Raw genomic sequence first — 24,463 nt, 5'->3', positions numbered from 1 at the left:
GACTGTATTTTAACGTCGGTCATATGGTGGTACGTGGAGAGCCAACTACTTTCTCAGGTGGTACTTGGTGTAAAAAGGTTGGGAACCACTGTACTAGGGTATTCTACTGTTGCCTAAATGTAGATGTAAATCTAGCCATTAAACAGTGATCATATCTGTGACTACAACAATCTTGCCAGCAGATAATATCCCTCTTTGGCCCCGTCGACCCTGCAGGTGAATATTGAGATGTAATATGCAGAGGTAACTGTGATAATGGGGATTTACATTGAGAAAAAAGCTCTTATGCACATGGATTAAATGTATTCCTGTAGGCAAATAGTCGCCCCTGCTGGCCGCCCAGTAATGGGGTAACAAATCGTCAGGGGGTGAGAGGGTCGGGTCATAACAGCAGCCATTTCATTATAGTGGCTCAAACATGCCAGCGTTCAATTCAATCAAGCAGCCATTATTTGGACTGAGATTCCACTCTGCTGGGAATTGGCTGTCGTTTGTCGCTGACCTTTTCACGCCGTGCCCATTTATCCCAGGTTTCACCGTCATATCCCTGAGTGCTGGGGCTTGTAGGCTCTCCGTGTGGGAAGGAATCGCCTATCCTGTTATCTTTACTGCGGAAAAATACTATCCTGTTATCTTTACTGCGGAAAAATACTATCCTGTTATATTTACTGCTGAAAAATACTATCCTGTTATCTTTACTGCTGAAAAATACTATCCTGTTATCTTTACTGTGGAAAAATACTATCCTGTTATCTTTACTGCTGAAAAATACTATCCTGTTATCTTTACTGCTGAAAAATACTATCCTGTTATCTTTACTGCGGAAAAATACTATCCTGTTATATTTACTGCGGAAAAATACTATCCTGTTATCTTTACTGCGGAAAAATACTATCCTGTTATCTTTACTGCGGAAAAATACTATCCTGTTATCTTTACTGCGGAAAAATACTATCCTGTTATCTTTACTGCGGAAAAATACTATCCTGTTATCTTTACTGCGGAAAAATACTATCCTGTTATCTTTACTGCGGAAAAATACTATCCTGTTATATTTACTGCTGAAAAATACTATCCTGTTATCTTTACTGTGGAAAAATACTATCCTGTTATATTTACTGCTGAAAAATACTATCCTGTTATATTTACTGCAAGAGCCCTGCACGCTGCAGGAAATGTCTGTCTTACCGCAATCATCTCTATTTTAATGAGTCATTTAGACTATTATTGATTCTTAAATCTAACTGAAATAACTTGCCAGTGGCATGAGATAGTTTCAGATGTTTCAAATGCAAATCAATTTGTTTCAGTCATTTGTTTTTAAACCCAGAGCCATTTTCTTGATACTATAATGATCTGCATCATTCTGACACTTGTTAATAATAATAATCTTCACAAACGTGGACCACTTTTTTTTTTTTTTACTTTTGAACCGTTTTCTGAAAATTTCTGAAGATTATCCTTCTGAATACAAATTACCCATTAACTTTTGTTAACCACAGACCTTATTTAAAAGGCCCCCTACCCCCTCCCCCCTACCGAAGTGCTACTTCCGGACTCATTCCTGCGTTACTCTTTTGGTCAAGTGGATTTTTCTGTTTGTTTGTTTGTTTAAGACAGTGCAGCCAGAAAATTGAATGAATTCAGCCAAGTGACAGAGGCCATATGGATGAATGTGAACAGCAGCCCACCAAAGGTGGGGGGGGGGGGGGGTGGGTGGAGCAGCGGACGTGTTATTTCGAAACCCACATAGGTTACACCAAAACCACGCCCTGTGCCCGCCTACACAGCAGTCAAGCGCCGGGATTGGCCAGGAGCAAGTCTTTTGTCTTCTTTTGACAGCTCGAATCTCCCACACCACAAACACTGCACGGCACGCAGCCCAGCGATTTCATGAACCAACTGAATTGCTCTTGAGAGCGGACATTGAAATTAATTATGGTCACATACCTTCCTTAGTGTATTAACGCTAATGAAAACGTAATACAAGCTTTTAACACATTTCCCACACCACAAACACTGCTCCCAGCCCAGCGATTTTATTAACCAAATTGCTCTTGATAGCGGACATTGAAAATAAATTACTGTAATATATGAACGCTAATGAAAACGTAACAAGCTTTTAACACACAATCGATTTTTAAACATATTTATTTCAAAACATCATTGTAAAATTCAGGGCTTTAGCCAAAGCTTCAATAACAGAGCGCAGCTGACAGTTTAACTTGCAAATGAAAAATATAAAAAATATAAAATTAAAAATACAATAGGCTACAGCACATAGGCCTAGCTTCTTCTTTTTTTGGCACAGCTATTCATTCCCCCCAGTCCAGCCGTTTGTTCCAGACCAGTGAAGTCCCAACAATCTACAAAAACATGCAATAATATAAAATCAATGCTGATACTTCAGCATAGATGCTAGGTCAGGATACTGGGCCATAAAACTGAGCACCAAATCATCACCGTTGACAACATTTAACACACCGTTCGGCAGATACAGATTCCTTAGGCTGCCGTTCGTGATCTGCTCAGCCCAAGATGAGTTCCAGAGACGTGTCGATGAGACGTATGAAGGTCTAGATGGAGTAGCTGCCATCGTTGATGACATCCTGATTTTCGGAGGGTTAGGGTTAACAAACCAAACAAGACACACAAAAACATGACAACAACCTCAGAGCTATGCTGAAATGTCCAAGAGAGAGAGGAGTCAGGGCTGAACCCTGATAAGTGTCGTATAGGCGTGTCAGAGGTCAGCTACTTTGGGCACAAGCTCACAGAGAAAGGCATTAGACCGGACCCACTGAAAGTGAAAGCGGTACAGGAGATGCAACCACCAAAGAACAAGGCCGAACTGGAAACCATACTTGGTATGATCAACTACTTGGCCAGATTCGATTTCGCACCACGACTCTCTGAGGTAAATGCACCACTGCGACAGCTGCTGAAACAAGACAGTGAGTTCATATGGGATGAAAACTATGAGAAAGCATTCAAGCACCTGAAAGAACTCATAACAAATCATCCAGTGCTTGCCTACTTTGACCCACAGAAAGAGCTGAGGCTCCAAGTAGACGCCTCAAAAAGTGGCCTCGGTGCAGTCATGCTCCAAGACGGCAAACCAATTGCCTATGCTTCCAAGTCACTCAACAGCACCGAAGAAAAGTATGCTCAAATAGAAAAAGAGCTATTATGCAGTGCTCTTTGGCTGCAAGCGTTTCCATGAGTACATGTATGCACAAACCACTGGAAGCGATACTGCGAAAGCCACTGGCAGCAGCGCCACCACGCTTGCAAAGGATGATACTACAGCTACAAAGGTACAACATCAACATCCTGCACCGTCCTGGAAAGGAAATACCGGTGGCCGACACTCTGTCGTGAAAGTCAATCGAACACCATGATGACAGCCTAATGAAAGTCATGGAAGCACAAGTGCACACCATCATCAGCAACGTTCCAGTAAGTGACAGCAGAATGCAGGAAATCAAAGAGGCAACAGCACAAGATGCCCAGCTCGCTGCACTGAAAAGAATCACAAAGGCCGGCTGGCCTGAGAAAAAGAAAAAATGCACAGATCTGAAATCTCTGAAATGGACAGCATCATGTTCAAAGGGGAAAAGATCATAATTCCTCAGAGACTCAGAGAAAACATGATACAACACATACATGCCGGGCACATGGGCGTGGAGAAAAGCAAGCACAGAGCACCAGACATACTGTTCTGGCCTGGCATGGGAAAGCAAATCGAGGCAGTAGTGGAACAATGCAGCATATGCCAAGAAAGATGCAGCGCAAACCCCAAAGAGCCCCTGCTGTCATATGCCATCATACCTGAACGACCATGGCAAGTAGTAGGCACAGACCTGTTCACATGGAACAGACAAGTCTACATCGTCGTTGTGGATTACTACAGCAGATTCTTTGAGATGGAGAGACTACAGAGGTGCACTTCATCCGCAGTCATCACCAAACTCAAATCAGCCTTCGCTCACCACGGCATCGCAGAAACTGTCATCAGCGATAACGGGCCATGTAACAGCTCAGAGGAGTTCAGACGCTTTGCAAGGGCATGGGACTTTAAACATACCACCACAAGCCCCCGCTACCCCCAAAGCAATGGCCTTGCTGAAAAAACAGCAAAACGTATCCTTGACAAAGCCAAAGCTGAAAACAAGGACCCTTACCTTGGATTGCTCGAGTACAGAAATACGCCTGTGGACAACCTGAAATCACCCGCCCAGCTCCTGATGAGCCGGAGACTACGCTCGACACTCCCAGTGACCACAAAACAACTCCAGCCACAAGTCACCTCTCAGGAAGCTGTACGTGAAAGAAGAGAGCTTTGCAGCAGTCATACTACAACAGATCTACCGGACCCCTTCCCCACCTACCTGCAGGCAACCCCGTCTGTTTCCGACAAGAGGATGGATCCTGGAGACCTGCAACGGTAACTCGGCTTGCAGACACACAAAGGAGCTACCACATACAAACAAGAGAAGGACAGACATTCCGACGCAACCGCTGGCACCTCCGTGAAAGCAAAGAAGTCAGGCACAACAAATGTCCAACAGACTGAGCCACACACCAACAGCACACAGCCCCCACAGCCTGAACCTGTGGAACATCCACAAAGGAGCAGCCAGGTGCTTGTGGACCAACAACAGACTGACTAACAAGAGCCGGTCGTACCATCAAGCCGAGACATGTCCTTGGTCTGTAAACTCATAAAAATAAAAAATAAAAAAATAAAATAAAATATTAAAAAAAGGAAGGGGAAAAGAAACATGTCAAATGCACTGTTATGTTTTGTATGCTTACCGTACCTGTATTGAAGATTACTCACCTGAATGCACCTTATATTTTCTGTTTACCTACCTTGTTTACTTACCTGTCATTAAGGGCTACTGTGATTACCTGTTACCTGTAAGGTATACTGCATTTGTATCACATGGTAAAATACCCACTTGACATAGGATACCTGTTAATTGTTTACATATAGACAGCCAATGTTTGTTTGTTTTTAGATAATTTTTTGGCCATTTTTGCCTTTTTAGACAGGACAGTAGGCAGACAGGAAAGGTGGGGAGAGAGAGAGAGAGAGAGGGGATGACATGCGGCAAAGTAGTCTAGTAGGAACGGGGGATCCCCGCGCACCCGAAAGATATATTTTTCTAACATAGATTTTTGTACTCCTCAAGGTGTCTAATAAACAAATTTTGTTGTTACCCCGTTGAAATAGTGTCCCATGGGTCCGTTTGGCGGCCATCTTTGCGGGCATATTGCAATGTCTGATGAAAATGGATAAGGGTCATAACTTTTGAACTAGACGTCATACAGAGACAAATGACACCACTTTTCTGTATGATTTCTGCATGAGGAATTGATTGAGAAGGTTGTTTTAATGATTTTAACAGGTTTGGTATAGTAAAACTCAAAAACATTTGAAAAAGTGTCTAATTTACTCTCAAAATCTTGCAAAGAAAATCTATCTACATATTAGTCCATGGGCCAGAAGGGTTGGGAATAATGCTCATATTGATTTTTGGCAAGGTATACATCTCTAGAGTTAGAAAATATGTGAGAGCATTGCATCAATGGTAGCTAAATGTGTGTTATCACTCGATTTATAACACCATGCAAAACATAATAGTTGTGGGACTTTTAGGGACATTTGAGGCTAAGTTCATGCAAATCAAGTCTAAAAGCACCAGATTTTGCCCAGAATTAGCCCAGGGCATGCTCTAACAATTGAGCCAGAGTGCCCGAGCCGGTGACCCCCGGGGTCACCATGGTGGCCAGATCCAATATGACCACTGTTCAAAAAAGATTTTGGCTATACCTTTTGAAAGAGATGAGCTAGAAATACAGACTTGGTGTCTATCTTTTTTTTTTACCATTAGAAAGGTGTTGGAATGCTTATCTTTACTAATGAAGATGTGTGTGGACCCCTAATCTGCATATTTCCAAGATGGCGGCTACCTGAATATGAGTTTTACCATAACTGTTGTTGCTTTTAGTAAACTCGGTGTCCATTTTATGGTTTTTGAGTTTTAGAAACACATTGTAATACTCAGATTTATGATTGAATCTATCTATAGCACTCTACTTTGCATAGTAAGTAGGCTACCAATATGGCCGCTAACCGATTTTTTTTTTACATACACTTTCACCCAGATTGAGTGTAGACTTGTAAGAATAAGTTACCATCAAACTGGTGGAAACAAACAATCTACAGTATGTATCTTACAGATTTTATTGAAACAATTAGACAAATAGAGTATAACCCATTCCCATTGATACAGGTAATAGCCAGTCTGTGCATCAATGCTCTCCATAAATGTGAAATGCTATCAATACTGATCAAAGGTGTTTAGAATTTGAACAAAATATTATCATAAATAATATCAGAAACAAAAACAACAGAACAAAACATATATTGGTGCCTATATGTACAAGTGAGTAGTAGCCTACTTATGTCCATAGGTTGAATTGAGTTAGAAGTGCTCAGTCCTTTTGATTTACCAGGGTGACTGATTTTGCATAAAAGACTTCAGATGACAAGTGGTTTTTGTTTATATCCTTATATCCACAGCCAGGTTACTAAAATATTGTTGTCTCGACCCTCATTGTTGGTACAGGCACTCTTGCATCCACATTGAGGTGCCACAGGCTCCAGCTTTACAACATTCGCAGCACCCACTACATGGCTTTTTGCAGACGCAGCAGAGAATGATTGCTCAGGCTTTACTGGCATCTGGAAGATGGGTCCAGTAAGGTTCCAAAGTCTTGGTCATGGAGTCCCAGTACCAGCCCCACGTACTGAACTCTGGATATTTTGCTGGACAGAGGTTGCCTGATTCCAGTAGAAGCTGGCCTGCAGCAGTCCCCATTTGACATGCTGAATCAGTGCATCTTGGGTGGGAGGCAGGTTCTCTTGATGCATTTGAAAAAAGCCAATGTCTAGCATCATCTACTTGGCTGGGGCCACAGCTTTTGCTGTACATGACAACCCCAAGGTGAGGGCGACCAGGGTTTTGGGATGAACTCCTCCTTTCTACCAAGAAGGATGTTATACTTTCCAACAGATCTGAATATGACATATCTGCACTTCAGCCTTGTAACCATCCTGAAGCAGACACTACAGTAGAATGATTTATAGCACCTGGCACATGCTGCGGCCAGTAGCCATAGAAACTCAGGATCCATACGTCCGACAGTGATGTTGTAATACTTGCAATACGCTTCTTCTACACATTAGGCCTCACAGAGCCCTGGATCGGCTTCACATGGAAAGTACATTTATGTTCACAAAATCTGCAATGTTCTTGGTCCCCAGAGATCACTGGCATTACATCTCTTCCATGTGCTAAAAGGATGTGATACTACATCAGCCTTCCAGGGCTATGGGAAAAGGAGTGGATGGGCAGCTTGGGAAGCAACATCGGATCTCACTGAGACTGTGGACACCTTCACCTTGGAGCCTGAACCGATCAACTCAGCTGTCCATGTCCAAAGACTGGAAGCATTATGGTTGTTGTCATGTCCAGCAAGAGCTGTGTCTCCAGCCAAGTAGATGAAGCCAGACATCAGCTTTTCTCAAATGGTACCAAGTCCCTTGAGAACTTGCCTCCCACCCAAGATGCACTGATTCAGCATGTAAAATGGGGACTGCTGCAGGCCAGCTTCTACTGGAATCAGGCAACCTCTGTCCAGCAAAATATCCAGAGTTCAGTACGTGGGGCTGGACGCTGGTACTGGGACTCCATGACCAAGACTTGGGAACCTTACTGGACCCATCTTCCAGATGCCAGTAAAGCCTGAGTCATCATTCTCTGCTGCGTCTGCAAAAAGTCATGTAGTGGGTGCTGTGAATGCTGTAAAGCTGGAGCCTGTGGCACCTCAATGTGGATGCAAGAGTGCCTGTACCAACAATGCGGTCAAGACAACAATATTTGATTAATCTGGCTGTGGATATAAGGATATAAACAAAAAACACTTTACACTCAATCTAACTTAACCCCCCCAACCCATGGACATACCTACGTGTTACTCACTAATTGTTTCAATAAAATATGTAAGCTAAATACTGTAGATTGTTTGTTTCCACCAGTTTGATGGTAACTCATTGTTACAACTACAAAAGTGTATGTAAAAAAGAAATGGGATAGCAGCCACATTGGTAGCCTATTTACTATGCAAAGTAGAGTGCTATAGATAGATTCAATCATAAATCTGAGTATTACAATGTGTTTCTAAAACTCAAAAACCATAAAATGGACACCGAGTTTACTAAAAGCATCAACAGTTATGGTAAAACTCATATTCAGGTAGCCGCCATCTTGGAAATATGCAGATTAGGGGTCCACACACATCTTCATTAGTAAAGATAAGCATTCCAACACCTTTCTAATGGTCAAAAAATATAAGATAGACACCAAGTCTGTATTTCTAGCTCATCTCTTTCAAAAGTTATAGCCAAAATCTTTTTCGGACAGTGGTCATATTGGATCCGGCCGCCATGGTGACCCCGGGGGTCACCGGCTCGGGCACTCTGGCTCAATTGTTAGAGCATGCCCTGGGCTAATTCTGGGCAAAATCTGGTGCTTTTAGACTTGATTTGCATGAACTTAGCCTCAAATGTCCCTAAATCCCGCAACTATTATGTTTTGCATGGTGTTATAAATCGAGTGATAACACACATTTAGCTACCATTGGTGCAATGCTCTCACATATTTTCTAACTCTAGAGATGTATACCTTGCCAAAAATCAATATGAGCATTATTCCCAACCCTTCTGGCCCATGGACTAATATGTAGATAGATTTATTTTTGCAAGATTTTGAGAGTAAATTAGACACTTTTTTCAAATGTTTTTGAGTTTTACTATACCAAACCTGTTAAAATCATTAAAACAACCCTCTCTATCAATTCCTCATGCAGAAATCATACAGAAAAGTGGTGTCATTTGTCTCTGTATGACGTCTAGTTCAAAAGTTATGACCCTTATCCATTTTCATCAGACATCGCAATATGCCCGCAAAGATGGCCGCCAAACGGACCCATGGGACACTATTTCAACGGGGTAACAACAAAATTTGTTTATTAGACACCTTGAGGAGTACAAAAATCTATGTTAGAAAAATATATCTTTCGGGGGCGCGGGGACCCCCCGTTCCTACTAGACTAAAGGACCTCGGGTCAGATTCGAACCCGCGTTGGCCGCGTGAAGGACCGAGCCTCTGTGGTACATGTGCTACCAGGTGAGCACATTGAAAGCTTATATTTGACATCAGTATAGAAACACCACTGATCCAATGGCAGGCTTTTGTTTTCCCTTCCTTTCCAGGCCGGCTGTGTCTTTAAGGGTGCACCGGCCCCTCAAAGTGTGAATAATATTCGGTAAGAAGTTACGCTTAAGTGGGAAAGCTTTTAGCACATTATCCACTGGCAATTGCAAGGTAATCTAATTGTCCAGCGCAGGTCGCTTATTAAATATCTGCAGCATTGGATTTGCATTCGGAAGTTGCCTAATGGGTTTAGCGGCTCCGGATCCCTGGCTTTGTGTTTATGTAAGCGTCCATCTCTCCGGGAGTGAGTGACATTGAGGATGAGAGGTGATCCAACATCCCCCCCCCCCCCCCCCCCACATACACACACACACACACCTCCTCCCTCCCTCCTCCAGAAAACTCAAGAGTCAGCGCTTTGGGAACGTGCTGCCTTCAGGTGCTCATTGTAAGCTCCTACTTCCGAGGTCCAAACATGAAAGTTGGACTAGTGTGTTGCAGCAACAGAATGAAAAACTAATTGATGTCTTAATTTATTAGTCTATCCTACTTATTGAATCCTATTTGTTACATTGTAACAATATACTGTAAATGAACTCTAGACTAAATGGTAGGGCTATTTGTAGCTTTTGCCTCTTCAACACCAAGAAGTCAACTAGTCTAAGAAGGCTATATGCACAGAAATAATGTGATATCCAGAATTTAAGAAGTTGGACAAGGGTCCATCACCAAACCAGAGTTTCTAAGTAGGCATTTACCACCTGAAAGACTGATATATATATATTATTTTTTAAATATTCCCCCCCCCCCCCCGATCTTTTATCCCCCATTAGTGCTAATTTTAATTTATTTATCCTGGTTGCTGCTCCACCCTCTGCCGATGTGGGGAGAGCCGAAAACTGGCTCCATGCTTCCTCCGAGACATGGGCAGTTAGCCAGCCGCTTCTTTTCCCCTGACAGGGGAAGCTTCACCGGTAGGACATAGCACGTGGGAGGTTCACGCTATTCCAACCAGTTCCCCTCCCTCCGAACAGGCGCCCCTAATGACCAGAGGAGGCACCACATCAGCAACCAGGATATTGCATGTTTTGGTGAAGGGGGTTCCTATATGAAGGAAACCCCCGGGAGGCACGGGGAGAACATGCAAACTCCACACAGAAAGGCGCTTTTGACGGCCCTTTTGACGACCCCACCCGGGCGGTGGGCACTTGAGGACATGCGGACGGGCACGGACTCCTTCGTCGCTCACAGCGTCCCAGGTGGGAGTCGAACCCAGGACCTTCTAGCTGTGAGGCAACAGCTCTACCACTGCACCACTGTGCCCCCTTTCACCCATATAACTTGAACGCAGTATCAATGTGTGAACCACTGACCTAAATAATGTGGACCAACTGAGCGTGACGTCATCCATTGGTTTTTGATACCGCAAAATGAAGCCTCGAAGCTCTTGCTTCCGGGTAATGTTTGATTGGATGAATGGTTTTTCCTGGAGCATTCTGGGATATCTGTTCAAATCTGGAGCACGCGAATGATGGGGGGAAGGGGGGGGGGGGGACCGGGGGGTATAACTTGAGTCGGGGCTCAGCCTCAGTCCAGCCTGGCTGTATGAGCCTCCTACAGTCAATACTGACTTGTCGCTGATCATTTAGACACGTTACACAACTAAACACACACACTGGTAAATAACGTGCCAAAAAGATAGAACGGAGACTCCGAGCGAGCGACTGTCTGGCTTGTCTTCTGCGTAGTTTCATTGAGAGCATATCTCCACTTCCGGGCTCATTAAATACCAGCCCTTGACGTTGTTTCCTGAGCCAACCCCTTTCTCTCAATGACAGCCATCAAAATAAGAATAAATATATAATACATATAAACAATCATAGCGTCCTATCTGAGAGGGAGAGTAGCGATCTGTCACAATAAACTGACCTCATAACGGGGATCTATACAGCTACGTGTGTCTACTAACATTATTAAAACATCATAAAGATAACGCTGTTTCTGATAGTTTGCTAAATTACTACTTGCTAATCTGCTAGCGAGCTTCTTCTTCTGCTTCTTCTAATAGCTTTCTGGCAGACTAGATGCCTTGCGGCACATTGCTCCATCTACCGGTCGGAAGTATTACTGTTCTTATTTAGCCAATGTATTTATCGTTATTTCACTCTCAATGAAAACTCATTTGGAAAGTGTTTATTTAAAGGGCCCATATTTTGCTAATATAATGTTATTATTATTTTGTTGTTGGGCTCCACTAGAGTAGCTTTGGATGGACTGCACCGCAGATATATGCCTCCGCCAACAAGTGAGCAGTCGACATCCATGTCTGTCCAGACTTTGATGTTTGAGACAAATGTGAAGAAATTCCATCAAGGTGTTACTGAGATATGGCGTTACCGAGTTTGAAAATGGCATTCATGAGGTCACAGTGACCTTGACCTTTGACTACCAAAATGTAAGCAGTTCATTCTTGAGTCCAAGTGGACGTTTGGGGCAAATTGGATGAAATTCCGTCAAGGCGTTCCTGAGATATCACGTTAATAAGCATGAAACGAGCAGTTGTGATGTCACAGTAACCTTGAACTTTGACCATCAAAATCTAATCAGTTCATCCTTGAGTCCAAGTGGATGTTTGAGTTAAATTTGAAGAAATTCCGTCAAGGCGTTCTTGAGATATCGCATTAACGAGCTTGAAAATGGCATTCGTGAGGTCACAGTGACCTTAACCTTTGTCCTTTGACCACCAAAATCTAATTAGTTCATTAGGAGCTACCCCTGTGACTGAAAATGGAGGCGAGCTCTATTGTGAACTCGGTGATGGGAAAAACCAAGAAATGAAGGCGAAGACTGTCTCCTCTTGTCTCACTATACTCTTTGGCTGTGCTCAGATGGCTCAGACAGGAAACTTTGGAATTTCTTTTACCGGAAAACTACGCCATGACAGTTTGCCCACTGCATCAAGAAAAATGTTATACGAGAGCTGAGCTACAAAATCTTTATAAATATCAACAACTAGCCAACGCTGGGTGGCCTGTATGGAAACAGTGTTGCTCAAAATGGTTGAAAGTTATATCAATTTGGTCATTCAGTGGCGAACTACTCAACTGCCATTCACTCCCATGTAACTATCGTTAAAGTGACAGTGGGCAGGAGAAACCCCCGGCTCTGAACACGCTCTAATGTAATCACAATGGGAGATTTCTGCATTGAGGTAAACACGTTAAATTGGTCACCAACTTGTCCTCTAGAATGCTATGAAGTCAGTTTTGGGCATAGGTGCACATGTCATGTGCATAATTTAGCCGTGCTTAAACTTTTTAAATTCGGCGTATTTGACATACAGGTGCAAATAGCATATTCCTTATTAAACATACAATTAAACTCGGCGTTTTAAATTCGGCGTATTTGACATACAGGTGCAAATAGCATATTCCTTATTAAACATACAATTAAACATTAGACATACGTAATGGTAGCAGCTACAGTTCGGTACAGTACGGCTACTACACTATTTGTGTATGTTATGTATGTTATGAGGATCAATTCACTTAAGAAATTCTCTGAGGTCTGGGATCCTTTTCTGGCCTATTTTGACGATGTTAGAGGTGACGGATGACTCCCCTGGCTGACTCTTCATGGAGCCCTTGCGCGGGATCCCACACACATTTCTTGCAAGCACATTGACACTTTACGTGGCTGGTATCACCATGCATGTTGAAATGTTGATATACAGTATGTATGTTTTTGTCTTTGTTTGAGCCTGTTCTGTTCTGTTATGAAAATTGTAAAATAAAAATTAGTTCATCCTCGAGTCCAAGTCGACGTTTGAGCCAAATTGGAATAAATTCCGTCAAGGCGTTCCTGAGATATCGTGTGAAAGAGCTTGGAAATGGGGTTCGTGAGGTCACAGTGACCTTGAACTTTGACCTTTAACCACCTAAATCTAATCAATCCATCTTGAGTCCAAGTGGATGTTTGAGGCAAATTCGAAGAAATTCCATCAAGGCGCTCCTGAGATATCGTGTTAACGAGCTTGGCATTCGAGAGGTCACAGTAACCTTGACCTTTGATCACCAAAATCTAATCAGTTCATCCTTGCTTGCAAGTAAATGTTTGAGCCAAATTGGAAGAAATTCCATCAAGGCGTTCCTGAGATATCGCGTTCCAACGAACTTGGGAATGGCGTCCGTGAGGTCACAGTGACCTTGAACTTTGACCTTTGACCACCAAAATCGAATCACTTCATCCTTGAGTCCAAGTCGACGTTTGAGGCAAGTTTGATTCAATTCCGTCAAGGCATTCCTGAGATATCGCGTCAACGAACATGGGACGGACGTACGGACGGACAACCCGAATCCATAATGCCTCCGGCCTGGCTATCGCCAGTGGAGGCATAAAAAACTTGTTTATCTTGTACTGGCTCTCACTCGCCCCCTTCAGTTCACCCTCTGTATCAAATGCTCTATTTTAGTCTTCTGCGTTTCTGCCGGATGCGTCCACCCGCACAGCGCTCCACAGCGCCCCTCTGGTCGGGAGCTGTCTGTCTGTCTCTCTGTCTGCCTTTCTAGATAGATAGATAGATACAGTAGATACTGTAGATAGATAGATAGATAGATAGATAGATAGATAGATAGATAGATAGATAGATAGATAGATAGATAGATAGACACTTACCGCGGCCGCCGTAACGTTACGTCCCGCCCGGGGAGCTTCACACTAATCAATATCATCGCATTCAAGCCACAACTGAACAACATGTCAAAGTGATTAAAGGTCACATATTATACTTTTTTTAGCTTAAAAAACATGTTGCTGTTTTTTTTTTTTTTACAAGGTTACAAAAACAAACCCAACATAAGCACTTGTTCACACAGGACGCCTAACGTAAGCAGATCTGAAGCTTGAGGCAGGCTCATGCTGAGCCGTTCACACAAGAAGCCTTCTCTTTTCCTCTCAGCGCCTACTCGGCGCCTTGAACCCGCCCACAACTCCCATTGACTTCATGCTTGGCTTGACAGATCAATGCTCGGCTTCAGCACACGTCACGTTTGGAATAAGCGTGAATCCTGAACGATCGCTTGAGCAAGGCGTGAGCGTGGCTTCGGCGTGGCACGCGCGCGGGTGGTGTGAACGGCTTCGCCTGTTAACAAGGTATTGTTGTCACGGTTTTCGGTACTTAGTCGGTACTACATTGCTACGGTACTGAACGGTACCTGTTTTTCATGGTACCGAGGGTACCGAGTTTACTATTTAGTTTGCCACCATGGCTTTAACTCCAGGCGACTGAGGCGAGTTTATTTGAGTGCTGGCAATGAACACCAAAACATGGACAGAGCCGTCAGCTAACAGTCATTCACAGCTTGTTGACACGAGCAGTGCGCACAGTGCGGCGAGGGCTAGTGGAAGTACAGCAGGAGCGGCTGCTCCGATTCCAACAACTCAACTTGTAGAGAAGAAGAATGCAAAGAGTCGCATTTGGAAATATTTCGTATTCAAGGCAAATGCAGATGGTGTTATCATCAGTCCCCAAAACCCCATCTGCAAAAAGTGTGAAAGGGGAATCCAACCCAAACAGGGTAACACATCCAATCTCGCCAAGCACCTGAAAGACAGGCACCCAGACCTGTTCAAAGAATTCAGGGTGGGTTAATTCTTTCAAACGGTGTAAAATAACACGTTTAACAACATATCAAACGGACCTTATCCTGTCACATTAGTTTTTGAGATAGCTGGCAATGCATTGTGTAACCAAAAAACGTTTGGCTAACGTTAAAGCAGCTACGAGCAACTTTTTCGATTGTTATTAAACAGTATAATTACAATATTGATGCATCACATCTTACCTATAATAGTAGCTGAGACCAACGCAGAGTAGTCTCGCTTGAACCCCGAGTGAATCGGCCAGTGTAGTCTGTCTGTGGCCAGGGAAGATCAGGAAGTGAAATGAAACGGTTTGCAGCAGCCACTTCGGCCATAACCACAAAATAACTTCCAAAAAACCTGTTAGAATATAACGAGAGATGTTCGCGAGAGTATGCGTGGCGTTCACATTGTTATGCTATGTTGCTAGGCAGCGCGAACGGGGTAGGCAGGCAGCTGCGTTTCACTTCCGCGTTTCACTTCCGGGTTTAGCCGGCCCGGCGGTAAGAGAGAGAGAGAGAGAGCCCCCTGTTGACGCGAGTTTAGACAGACACAGACTTAATAATCATCTAAGGGAGCAATCTCCAATTCACACGGCTTTGGTCTCAGCTACTATTATAGGTAAGATGTGATGCATCAATATTGTAATTATACTGTTTAATAACAATCGAAAAAGTTGCTCGTAGCTGCTTTAACGTTAACGTGTTTTGTAATGGAATCTTTGGACACGGCTAATACCTGGCACAGCGTTAGCTAGCATAGTGTAGCACGTGTGCAATGCAATGTTTGTAATGGAATCATTATGGGACACGGCTAATAGCCGAACTTAGCCATAGTTCCATAATGATTCCATTCCATGATGGCCATTCCATGATGGCCCTCCAGACGTATCACCTTCCCCCCCCCCCCCCTCATCCCCCAGGCTATACCCCGTCACCCAGAGACGAGGCTACACCCCCCCCCCCCCCCTCATCCCCCAGGCTATACCCCGTCACCCAGAGACGAGGCTACACCCCCCCCCCCCCATCCCCCAGGCTATACCCCGTCACCCAGAGACGAGGCTACACCCCCCCCCCTCATCCCCCAGGCTATACCCCGTCACCCAGAGACGAGGCTACACCCCCCCCCCCCCGAAGGGCTTCAGAGCTGATGATGCCACCCCCCCCCCCCCCCCCCACGCTGACCATCACAGCGGACCAGGTGAGGAATCAGCTTATGAGGCTACACACAAGAAAAGCAGCTGGCCCGGATGGCGTCAGCCCCATGGTGCTCAAAGCCTGTGCCCCCCAGCTGTGTGATGTGCTACAGCTGATCTTCAACAAGAGCCTGAGTCTCCAAAGGGTCCCTGTGATGTGGAAAATGTCCTGTATCGTTCCTGTACCTAAAAAGCCAAGACCCAGTGGCTCCAACGACTACAGGCCGGTAGCTTTGACATCCCACATCATGAAGACCCTGGAGAAACTCGTCCTGGAGCAGCTCAGGCCTATGGTTAAACCATCCCTTGACCCCCTCCAGTTCGCCTACCAGCCCCGACTGGGAGTGGAGGACGCTGTCATCTACCTGACCAACCGCGCCTACGGCCACCTTGACAACCCGGCCAGCACTGTGAGAGTCATGTTCTTTGACTTCTCCAGTGCTTTCAACACCATCAGGCTGGCTCTACTGGGTGAGAAGCTGACGGCGAAGCGGGTGGATGCCCCCCTGGTGGCCTGGATTGTGGACTACCTGTCTGGCAGACCACAGTATGTGCGCCTGCAGAACTGTGTGTCAGACAGAGTGGTCAGCAATACGGGCGGATTCTCACATTATTCTGAAGCCCGCCTAGCGGGGCTGAACTGAATGCCTTTCTTTTTACCTCTGAAAAATACCTTGAAAACCACCCAGGTGCCCCCCAAGGCATCCTGGCACATCTCAGCCGGTGATTGGCGCAGCCACCCACAACCACCCCCCGTGTCTCCGACACGACCTGCGCATACCGGCTGAGGATCGTCACTTTGCGCGCATTCAGCCTCGCTGACTAGTCGCATTTCTTCTCTGAGAGACCTAGCATTAGCTTGCCGTAACTTTCCAAATCTCATTAGCCAAAGTTCATCTTACTACCCACCGTCGGAAGACCAGCGGACGGGAAACATTGGCCGTCGAGTCATCTCCAGCCAGCAGACTACCTTTGCTTCGGGTGGCGGACACCGGCTCAGGAGGAGCAAAGCTAAGTGCTGTGTTCTTTGCTTTTTGCACGTGTTATTACTAACACCTTTCTAGCTTGTCAGGTAGCCGCGGTTACTTTGAAGTTAGCTAGCTTCTCTCGCTAGCTCTAAGCTAGCCTCTTCTTCTCTGACAATAACTTGGCCATACTCCAGGAGTATCAGGCGGCCCTCCTAGCTGACTTGCAGGGCAATGCCTCCCAGGAGACTTACGCGGAGCTCCGCATGGTCACTGATTACGCACTCCGGATGCTGGACATTATGTGCGGGAGAAGAAGGAGCTGCTGAACGTGCCAGTCTCCCCTTCTTGCCTTTTCGGACCATCGGTGGAGAACCTGGCCCACCAGTTCGAGAGGCAGCGTCAGGACTCGGAATCCTACCTACTGGGCCGTCCTGGACGGCGCAGCAACGCCGACAGCAGCGGCGCGGCCCGAGCCAGCAGCGGCAGAGCTACTGTGGGTAGGGCGAACGGGCCGAACTGTACCTAGTCGCCTCCCACGGGGGAGGGGGGAGGTCAAGCCTACCGTCATTTGGACTCAAGGTCCCACTTCAGTCTGGAGCTCCCAAGAGGACCTTGCCTTTGGAGTGGCCCTTGCCAGCGAAAGCCGCTCGGCGCATGGTGCCGCTGTGCCCCTTGACTACGAACACCTCTCTGGCCTCACAGCGTGCCAGCATCGCCTCGCACCTTTTACCCCTTCCCCCGCACAGTCTTCCCCAGCCAGGCCGACGACACAGACCGGCTGACGCACCACTGCCTCGAGGGGCCTGGCCTGTCATGCAAGCGCCACTGGTTGGTCACCGGTATCAGTGTTGTACCTGTGCTTCCCAGCGAAAGGCCGTCATTGTCGAGCAGGCTCCCTGTTTGGAAGCGAGTCTGCTCCCCCACCCCATGGATTTTGCGTACCCTGAAGAAAGCCTACGCATTGCAGTTTGGCCCCCACCCCCCCACCCTCCCTTCCCCCCCTTAACCGCTTTCAACGGAATTCCCATTTTGCAAGCTGACGAGGGTTCCATGGCCATTTTACGGGAGGAGGTCTCCTCTCGCTTGGCCAAGGGGGCAGTACACCCCGTACCGGCGGCGGAGAGTCACTCGGGGTTCTACCACAGGTACTTTGCCGTGCCCAAGAAAGACGGATCCATGCGGCCCATATTGGACCTCAGGCATCTGAACAAGACGCTGAGGAAGTTTCCCTTCCGCATGCTTACTCTTCCTCGCCTTTTCAACGCGATCAGGCCTGGGGACTTCTTTACTTCCGTCCACTTGAAGGACGCCTTCTTTTACATTCCCGTGGTGGAGAGACGCAGGAAATACCTCCGGTTTTCTTTCCTGGGTGTAGCCTACAAGTTTTGTGTCCTGCCCTTCGGCCTGTCCTTGAGCCTGCGGACATTTACCGTCTGCATGAACACAGCGTTGGCCCCCCTCCGCTCGAGGGGGATACGCATCTATGTTTACCTCAACGACGCACTCATAGCGGCGGACTCAAGGGACCTTGCCATCGCGCATACCAAGGTGGTGACGGACCAGCTGCAAGCTCTGGGCTTCTTAACTCATTGAGTGCCAATGACGACTTTAGTCGTCAATTCAAATAGTGACGTAGAGTGCCAAAGACGACTAAAGTCGTCAATTGCGTTTTTTGACGGGGGGATGTCGATCTAAGCCTCTTACATCGCCTCTTACAATATGGGAGCTATTGAATGTGTCTAACCTATTTTACAGAACCCTTAGGTGGCGACAGTGCTCTCCAGATAACAGAAAGGCAAGGAAAAAACAAAGAAGAAGTCGTTGGGGAAACGGAAATCGCATCGCATCCGTATGCATCGATATGCATGAAGCATAACGTTACTGTAGCTGTGCCTGCAGCAGCCAATCTGCTCCCACAATTGAGCCGCTCCGTGTCCGTTGCGACAGCACATCCGCATGATCAGCCGTGGAGTTGTTATTATTCTCAACTGGAAGCATGGGAGCGGGTGACAAACACACGCGGAACGCTGTAAAAAAGCTGGATGTAGCGGACTTTTCAGTGCAGAGCAAACGCAGTAGAAAGCCCCAGAGACACTCCCACGGACGCAGAGCAGCACACAACACCCAGACAGACCCAGACAGCAGGAGAGGATTGCCAAACGCAAGCCAGAATATCCGATGCCCACCAGCAGCAAATCAAGACCAGCAAGAAGCTGCAACCAGCAGCGCACGCAGGGGCCAGCGCTGCTGGTTGCAGCTAAAAATATTATTCTGCCAAACAAAATTCCCTGGCCTTCACTGTTTTATTGAAGGAAATTATTTTTGAGGTGTGACTACATCAGAAAATTAGCTTCAGAGTCAGTGATGTGCTTGAAATGTTTAATTTCACAAAAGGCTCATTATCTCAGCTTCTAGAAAAAAACGGCTGTTTTTGGTTAAATCAAGCTATCTTCTCCGGCTGATCACTAAAGAACGGAAAATGATATCAATAAACCTGTTTTTGCTGATGATAGAAGAGAGTCTCATCGTTCTTTTTGCGTGTTCGGTGTTTACATAGTAATATCACACAATATTCTGTGGGCCTGGAGAAATCACTGAAAAAAGCTCTGAAACTCTGGCACTGGGAGCGTCCGTTCTCCAAAAGTGGCTGGCACTCAATGAGTTAATAAACTGGCAGAAGAGCTCCCTTGTCCCGGGGCAAGTTGCGACCTTCCTGGGACTGGAGCTGAATTCCCTGTCCATGCGGGCACGCCTCACTGCGGAGAGGCAGAGACGCGTTCTGGAGACAGCAGGGGCCCTGCGCCGGGGGCGCTTTTTCACTTCAGAGGTAAAAAGAAAGGCATTCAGTTCTGCCCCGCTAGGCGGGCTTCAGCATAAGTGAGAAGCATTCTCACTCGTAAAACCTGGGTTGTAGGACAACCTAACGTTTTCTTATCTAACAGGACTAGTGACCCGTTGTTGATAATTAGTATAATGGGAACATATAAACAACTAGATTAGGCTATAATAACTATAATGTTGTAACTTGTAACCTCTGTCATTCACTGCAAAACATTTAGATGGTTGCAAATTTTGATTCACTCTTTCTGAATGGGCCTATGCTGCAGCCTGCAGCATTGGTTCATATCGTTTTAGACTGTTTTTGTTCAGCTTTTAGTGAATGCATTGTGTGTGTGTGTGTGTGTGTGTGTGTGTGTGTGTGTGTGTGTGTGTGTGTGTGTGTGTGTGTGTGTGTGTGTGTGTGTATTTTCTAACCTGTTAGATCAGCTCCTCCAGTCTCTATTGAGGAAGAAACAACACTCTGGCTTGATCAAGCTTGATGTTAGGTCCCGCCTAGACCGGATTCAGCCCCTATCCAGTTCAAAGGCAGAGGAATAAAACGCTTATAGTCTTGAAAGCTTGATTTGCCTTCGATATAAAATTGAATGAGTGAATACAGAAATACAAATACCACAGTGCAATGTTTGCAATGACCTGTAAAACTGCATTACTGGAGGCTGGCTCTGTCACCAATTAATGTAAACAATTAGCATGACGACTATTAAGCTGCTAATAGGCTATTACTACTAGGCTAGTGGGTCGCAAACTTTTCACGTCAAGGACCACTAAACTGACACAAATTACAGCACGGACCCCCATGTGATAAGATTTTGAGCTTTTGTGATGACCCTCTCATTCTCCTGGGCCTGTCTTGCAGGAGCCTGGTGTTGGGGTTGTTAGGCTGATTGGGTGCACATTAGGGATGTTCATTTTGAAAAATTTCCATAATTGAAAATCGGGGAAAATTAACGATCAATTATCGATTATATTAATAATAATATTTTTTTATTTTTTTTTACAAAATGAATGCCTATAGTAGAAAATACGAAAGACAACGTGTTCTCCTCAATGAACTCTTTATTTCAATGTGTCTCCTCGTCCTCTCCAACACTCGGAGAGTGTCCCCGGCGCATGCCGGTGTGAATTCCCCATGTTTAAAACAGTTTTGTTGGCACAAATGCCCGTGCCCAGCCAGAAAACTAGAGACTATATGAAGCTCCACCTCACGTTAGTCGGCTGTGCAATGGAGTGGGGCGAGGACGAACGAATTCCACCCAAACCTAGTCCGCAAAAAAAAAAAAAAAAAAAAAAAAATCGATAAGAATTCCACATGATCGATTCCATTCCTTAACGATCAATTATCGATTTTCGATAACTGATGAACATCCCTAGTGCACATGCGCCTGGAGCATTTGTTTGTTGCCTTCAATTGGAAGTTGTGAACTCGTGTTTACGGGTGGACATGTCGTGAGCATGCGCAGTTCACTAGAAGCCACCGAGGCTAACAATTTTGCTAACGGTAGCTAGCGAGCGGCTAACGTTAATGCAGGAAATGCAAAGGCAGAGGAAAAAAGATGAGACCATTGGGAATATCAACATGTTCCTCAGACATATTATAAAATGACTATGAATAACTCTATACAGCTAAAAATTACACTATCAACTTTCCATCCACATCCATGGCATCCACCATTTTCTGAAAACGTCACAAGACACGTCACAAGTCATGAACTCGAAGCAGAACATTTCCACTTACCATGTCGTGAATACCACGAGGGGGTGTTTGTTCATATGGACTTATGTTGTAAACACGGTAAACACGACCCCCTTTAAAGGGCCCAATTGACCATCCAATCTCTCTCCCTCCTCACCGTCCGATGCACCTTTAATTCTGTTTGTTTAACGTAGTTTGTGTTGTCTAGTTAGTTATTTTCGCCTAGTTAACTAATACATTGTTGTTTTATCTTTTACTTTGGTGTATGACTTCCCTCATTTGTGACTTCCTTGAGCTGAGTTGTAACATTATGAGGGGAGTCATACACTACCAAAGTAAAAGTTGAAACAATAACAACAATAATATAATAATAGTTATAATGGTTACTTATAATAATAATGGTTCGAGCATCTGGGATGCCACCTGGTCACCCCCCTACTAGGGAGGTGTTCCAGGCACGTGGGAGGAGACCACGGGGAAGACCGATGGCTAGGTAGGTGGAGAGATGATTATCTCCACACTGGCCTGGGACACCTGATCTACTATGAATCACCTCATTCAATGGAAAGGAATTGTTTCAAAATGTCCCCATTCTCTGGGATGGAGTTGTACAATCTCTACAACCCAGTTTCCCTGGGGTTGTAGAGATTACTTGCAAAGCCCAGCATTGGCAGGTGTACGGTAATTATCATATTTGTACGATCATTTCACCCTCTGTATGATGTATGATCAATAATGACAAAATTCCCATAATGTACGATAATTTGATAATTTTGTGACACTAGTTTTAATCAATATACTAATATGGATGGATCCTACTCTATGTGTGTCTGTTTATACATGTCTTCTCACGTCTTTGCAGCCAATCATGCATTCATTACATGTTCCCTAGGAAAAAGTCATTTTAGTTCCTACCAGTGGTAGAGTGCTGGAATTTCCTACTCAAGTAGAAGTATTATTACCTCAGTGGAAGTACTTACTGGTGTAAAATGTACTTTAAAAGTAAAAAGCACCTAATTTAAAATGGAAAGTTGAACATTGCGTTGTAATCTGGAAAAACTCGATTCCTATCGCCCGTCCTGCAGCTCGCCAAGTTGGCCCTGCAGCTTGCATTCGCAGCTCGGCCGCTGCATAAATCCCACTGATGACATCATCAGTGATGTCATAAATCTGACATCATCAGTGATGCTGGTCTCATTGGCCACACAGCAGGTGAGCTGCAGGGCCAGCTTGGCAAGCTGCAGAACGGGCGAGGCCGCGCAGCGTTCGAGCCGTGTAATCGAAGTGATCAGTGGCGATTCCTTGTGAGTCCCAAGTGGTAGCGAGTAGGCTGGTTAAACTCACTCCCCAGTATAAAGGCATGTTAATCAGCTCCGCCAAGGGAGCTAGCTCTCTTGGTGCAGTGATTAACATGTCCGCCTCGTAAGCCGAAGGTCGGCAGTTCGAATCCACCCCTGGGCAAGCCCTTAACATTGTACCACCTACACAATGCGTTACACCCGCATAGCGGGCAAGCCTAGGAATCAAGCGCGCAAGATCCATAGACCATAATAAAATTGCCTAAGTGGGCGGGTGGTAGGATTTTGTGGGCTGTGTCTGTTAGTCACGATTTGTGACATCATCGGTGATGTCATCAGTGATGTCACTCGAGCAATTGTGATGTCATCAGTTATGTCATAATCCTTCCTGGCTGAGGCTACACAAGTGATAGAAGACTTTAGCGTGTACGATAATTTCCCTCCAAAAACGATAATTGTGACCCTCAGGTGGGATAATTCAACATTTCCCACCTGGCAACAGTGAGCAGGCCTTAAGGTCACACTGTACTGAATATCGAAGAGGAGGCTATTCTGATGTGAGTGCAGGTGAACTCACCTTGTCTTCAGTCTCACTCTCAGGCTTGTTGCAGATTGTTAACGTGACATAGAGCCATGATAGCATCCATCTTGATTCACGCGATTCATCAATTGAGATAAAACATTGATGATAAATTGTGTTAGTTAACACCTGTCGAAAGTAGCCTGACTGACATCGCCAGACCAAAGCCAGAGAAAATGAAACATGAGCTCGCAGATTCGTCAGGTCCCCAGCCCCAGGTAGAAACCACTAGAAACGGATGCTACGCAATGCTCGTAAAAGCCGTGTTGTTTTTGGTGAGTACCCGACCGGCTAGCGGGTTAGCAGGTGAGTCCCGTTGACGTTCAGCCTCCAACCGCAAGCAACAATTAAACGTAGGCTAAGCCAGAGATCGTTTGATAACTCATTGCCTCTGGCTAAGCTACTGGAAAAATCTTAAGGTCTCTCTCTATACTCCTCGAGGACGAGTTGTGCCACCATGCTACTAGTCTACTGTCTAACTAAAGAGTAGGCCTAACGACTTTTGCCACAAGGTGTCGCTAATCTGATTAGAAATCATGACGAGTGAGTGAATATATGACCCGATCAGACAGCGGAATTCTTCATAGCCAATCAAAATGTAGTATTGCTTTTAGTTTCGTGACTGACAATAATTAGAAGTGGATTTAGGCAACACTTTATTTGGATAGTCCGCCTACAGAGTGTTCAGAGAATTTGTGATATTTCAACAGCTTATTATTTGACATTAGTTGACATTCAACAATTCAATTGTTTCGTTTTGTCTGTAGATGTTGTTTTAGCTTATTAGTTGAGATTCAACAAATTCAGTTTGCTTCTCGTTCCACACAACTGATTCTCATCACCTGGAATTGTCACAAATGGTCTACTCAATTTAATCTGCCAAACATCTGTTGAATTGTTGAATGTCAACTACAACTGCTAATAATGAGCTGTTGAAATATTCTGTGTAGGCTCTCTGTGG

The sequence above is a fragment of the Poromitra crassiceps genome, assembly GCF_964638095.1.
Source record: "Poromitra crassiceps genome assembly, chromosome: 1".
Taxonomy (NCBI): Eukaryota; Metazoa; Chordata; class Actinopteri; order Beryciformes; family Melamphaidae; genus Poromitra; species Poromitra crassiceps.
This window is presented reverse-complemented; position numbering follows the sequence as displayed.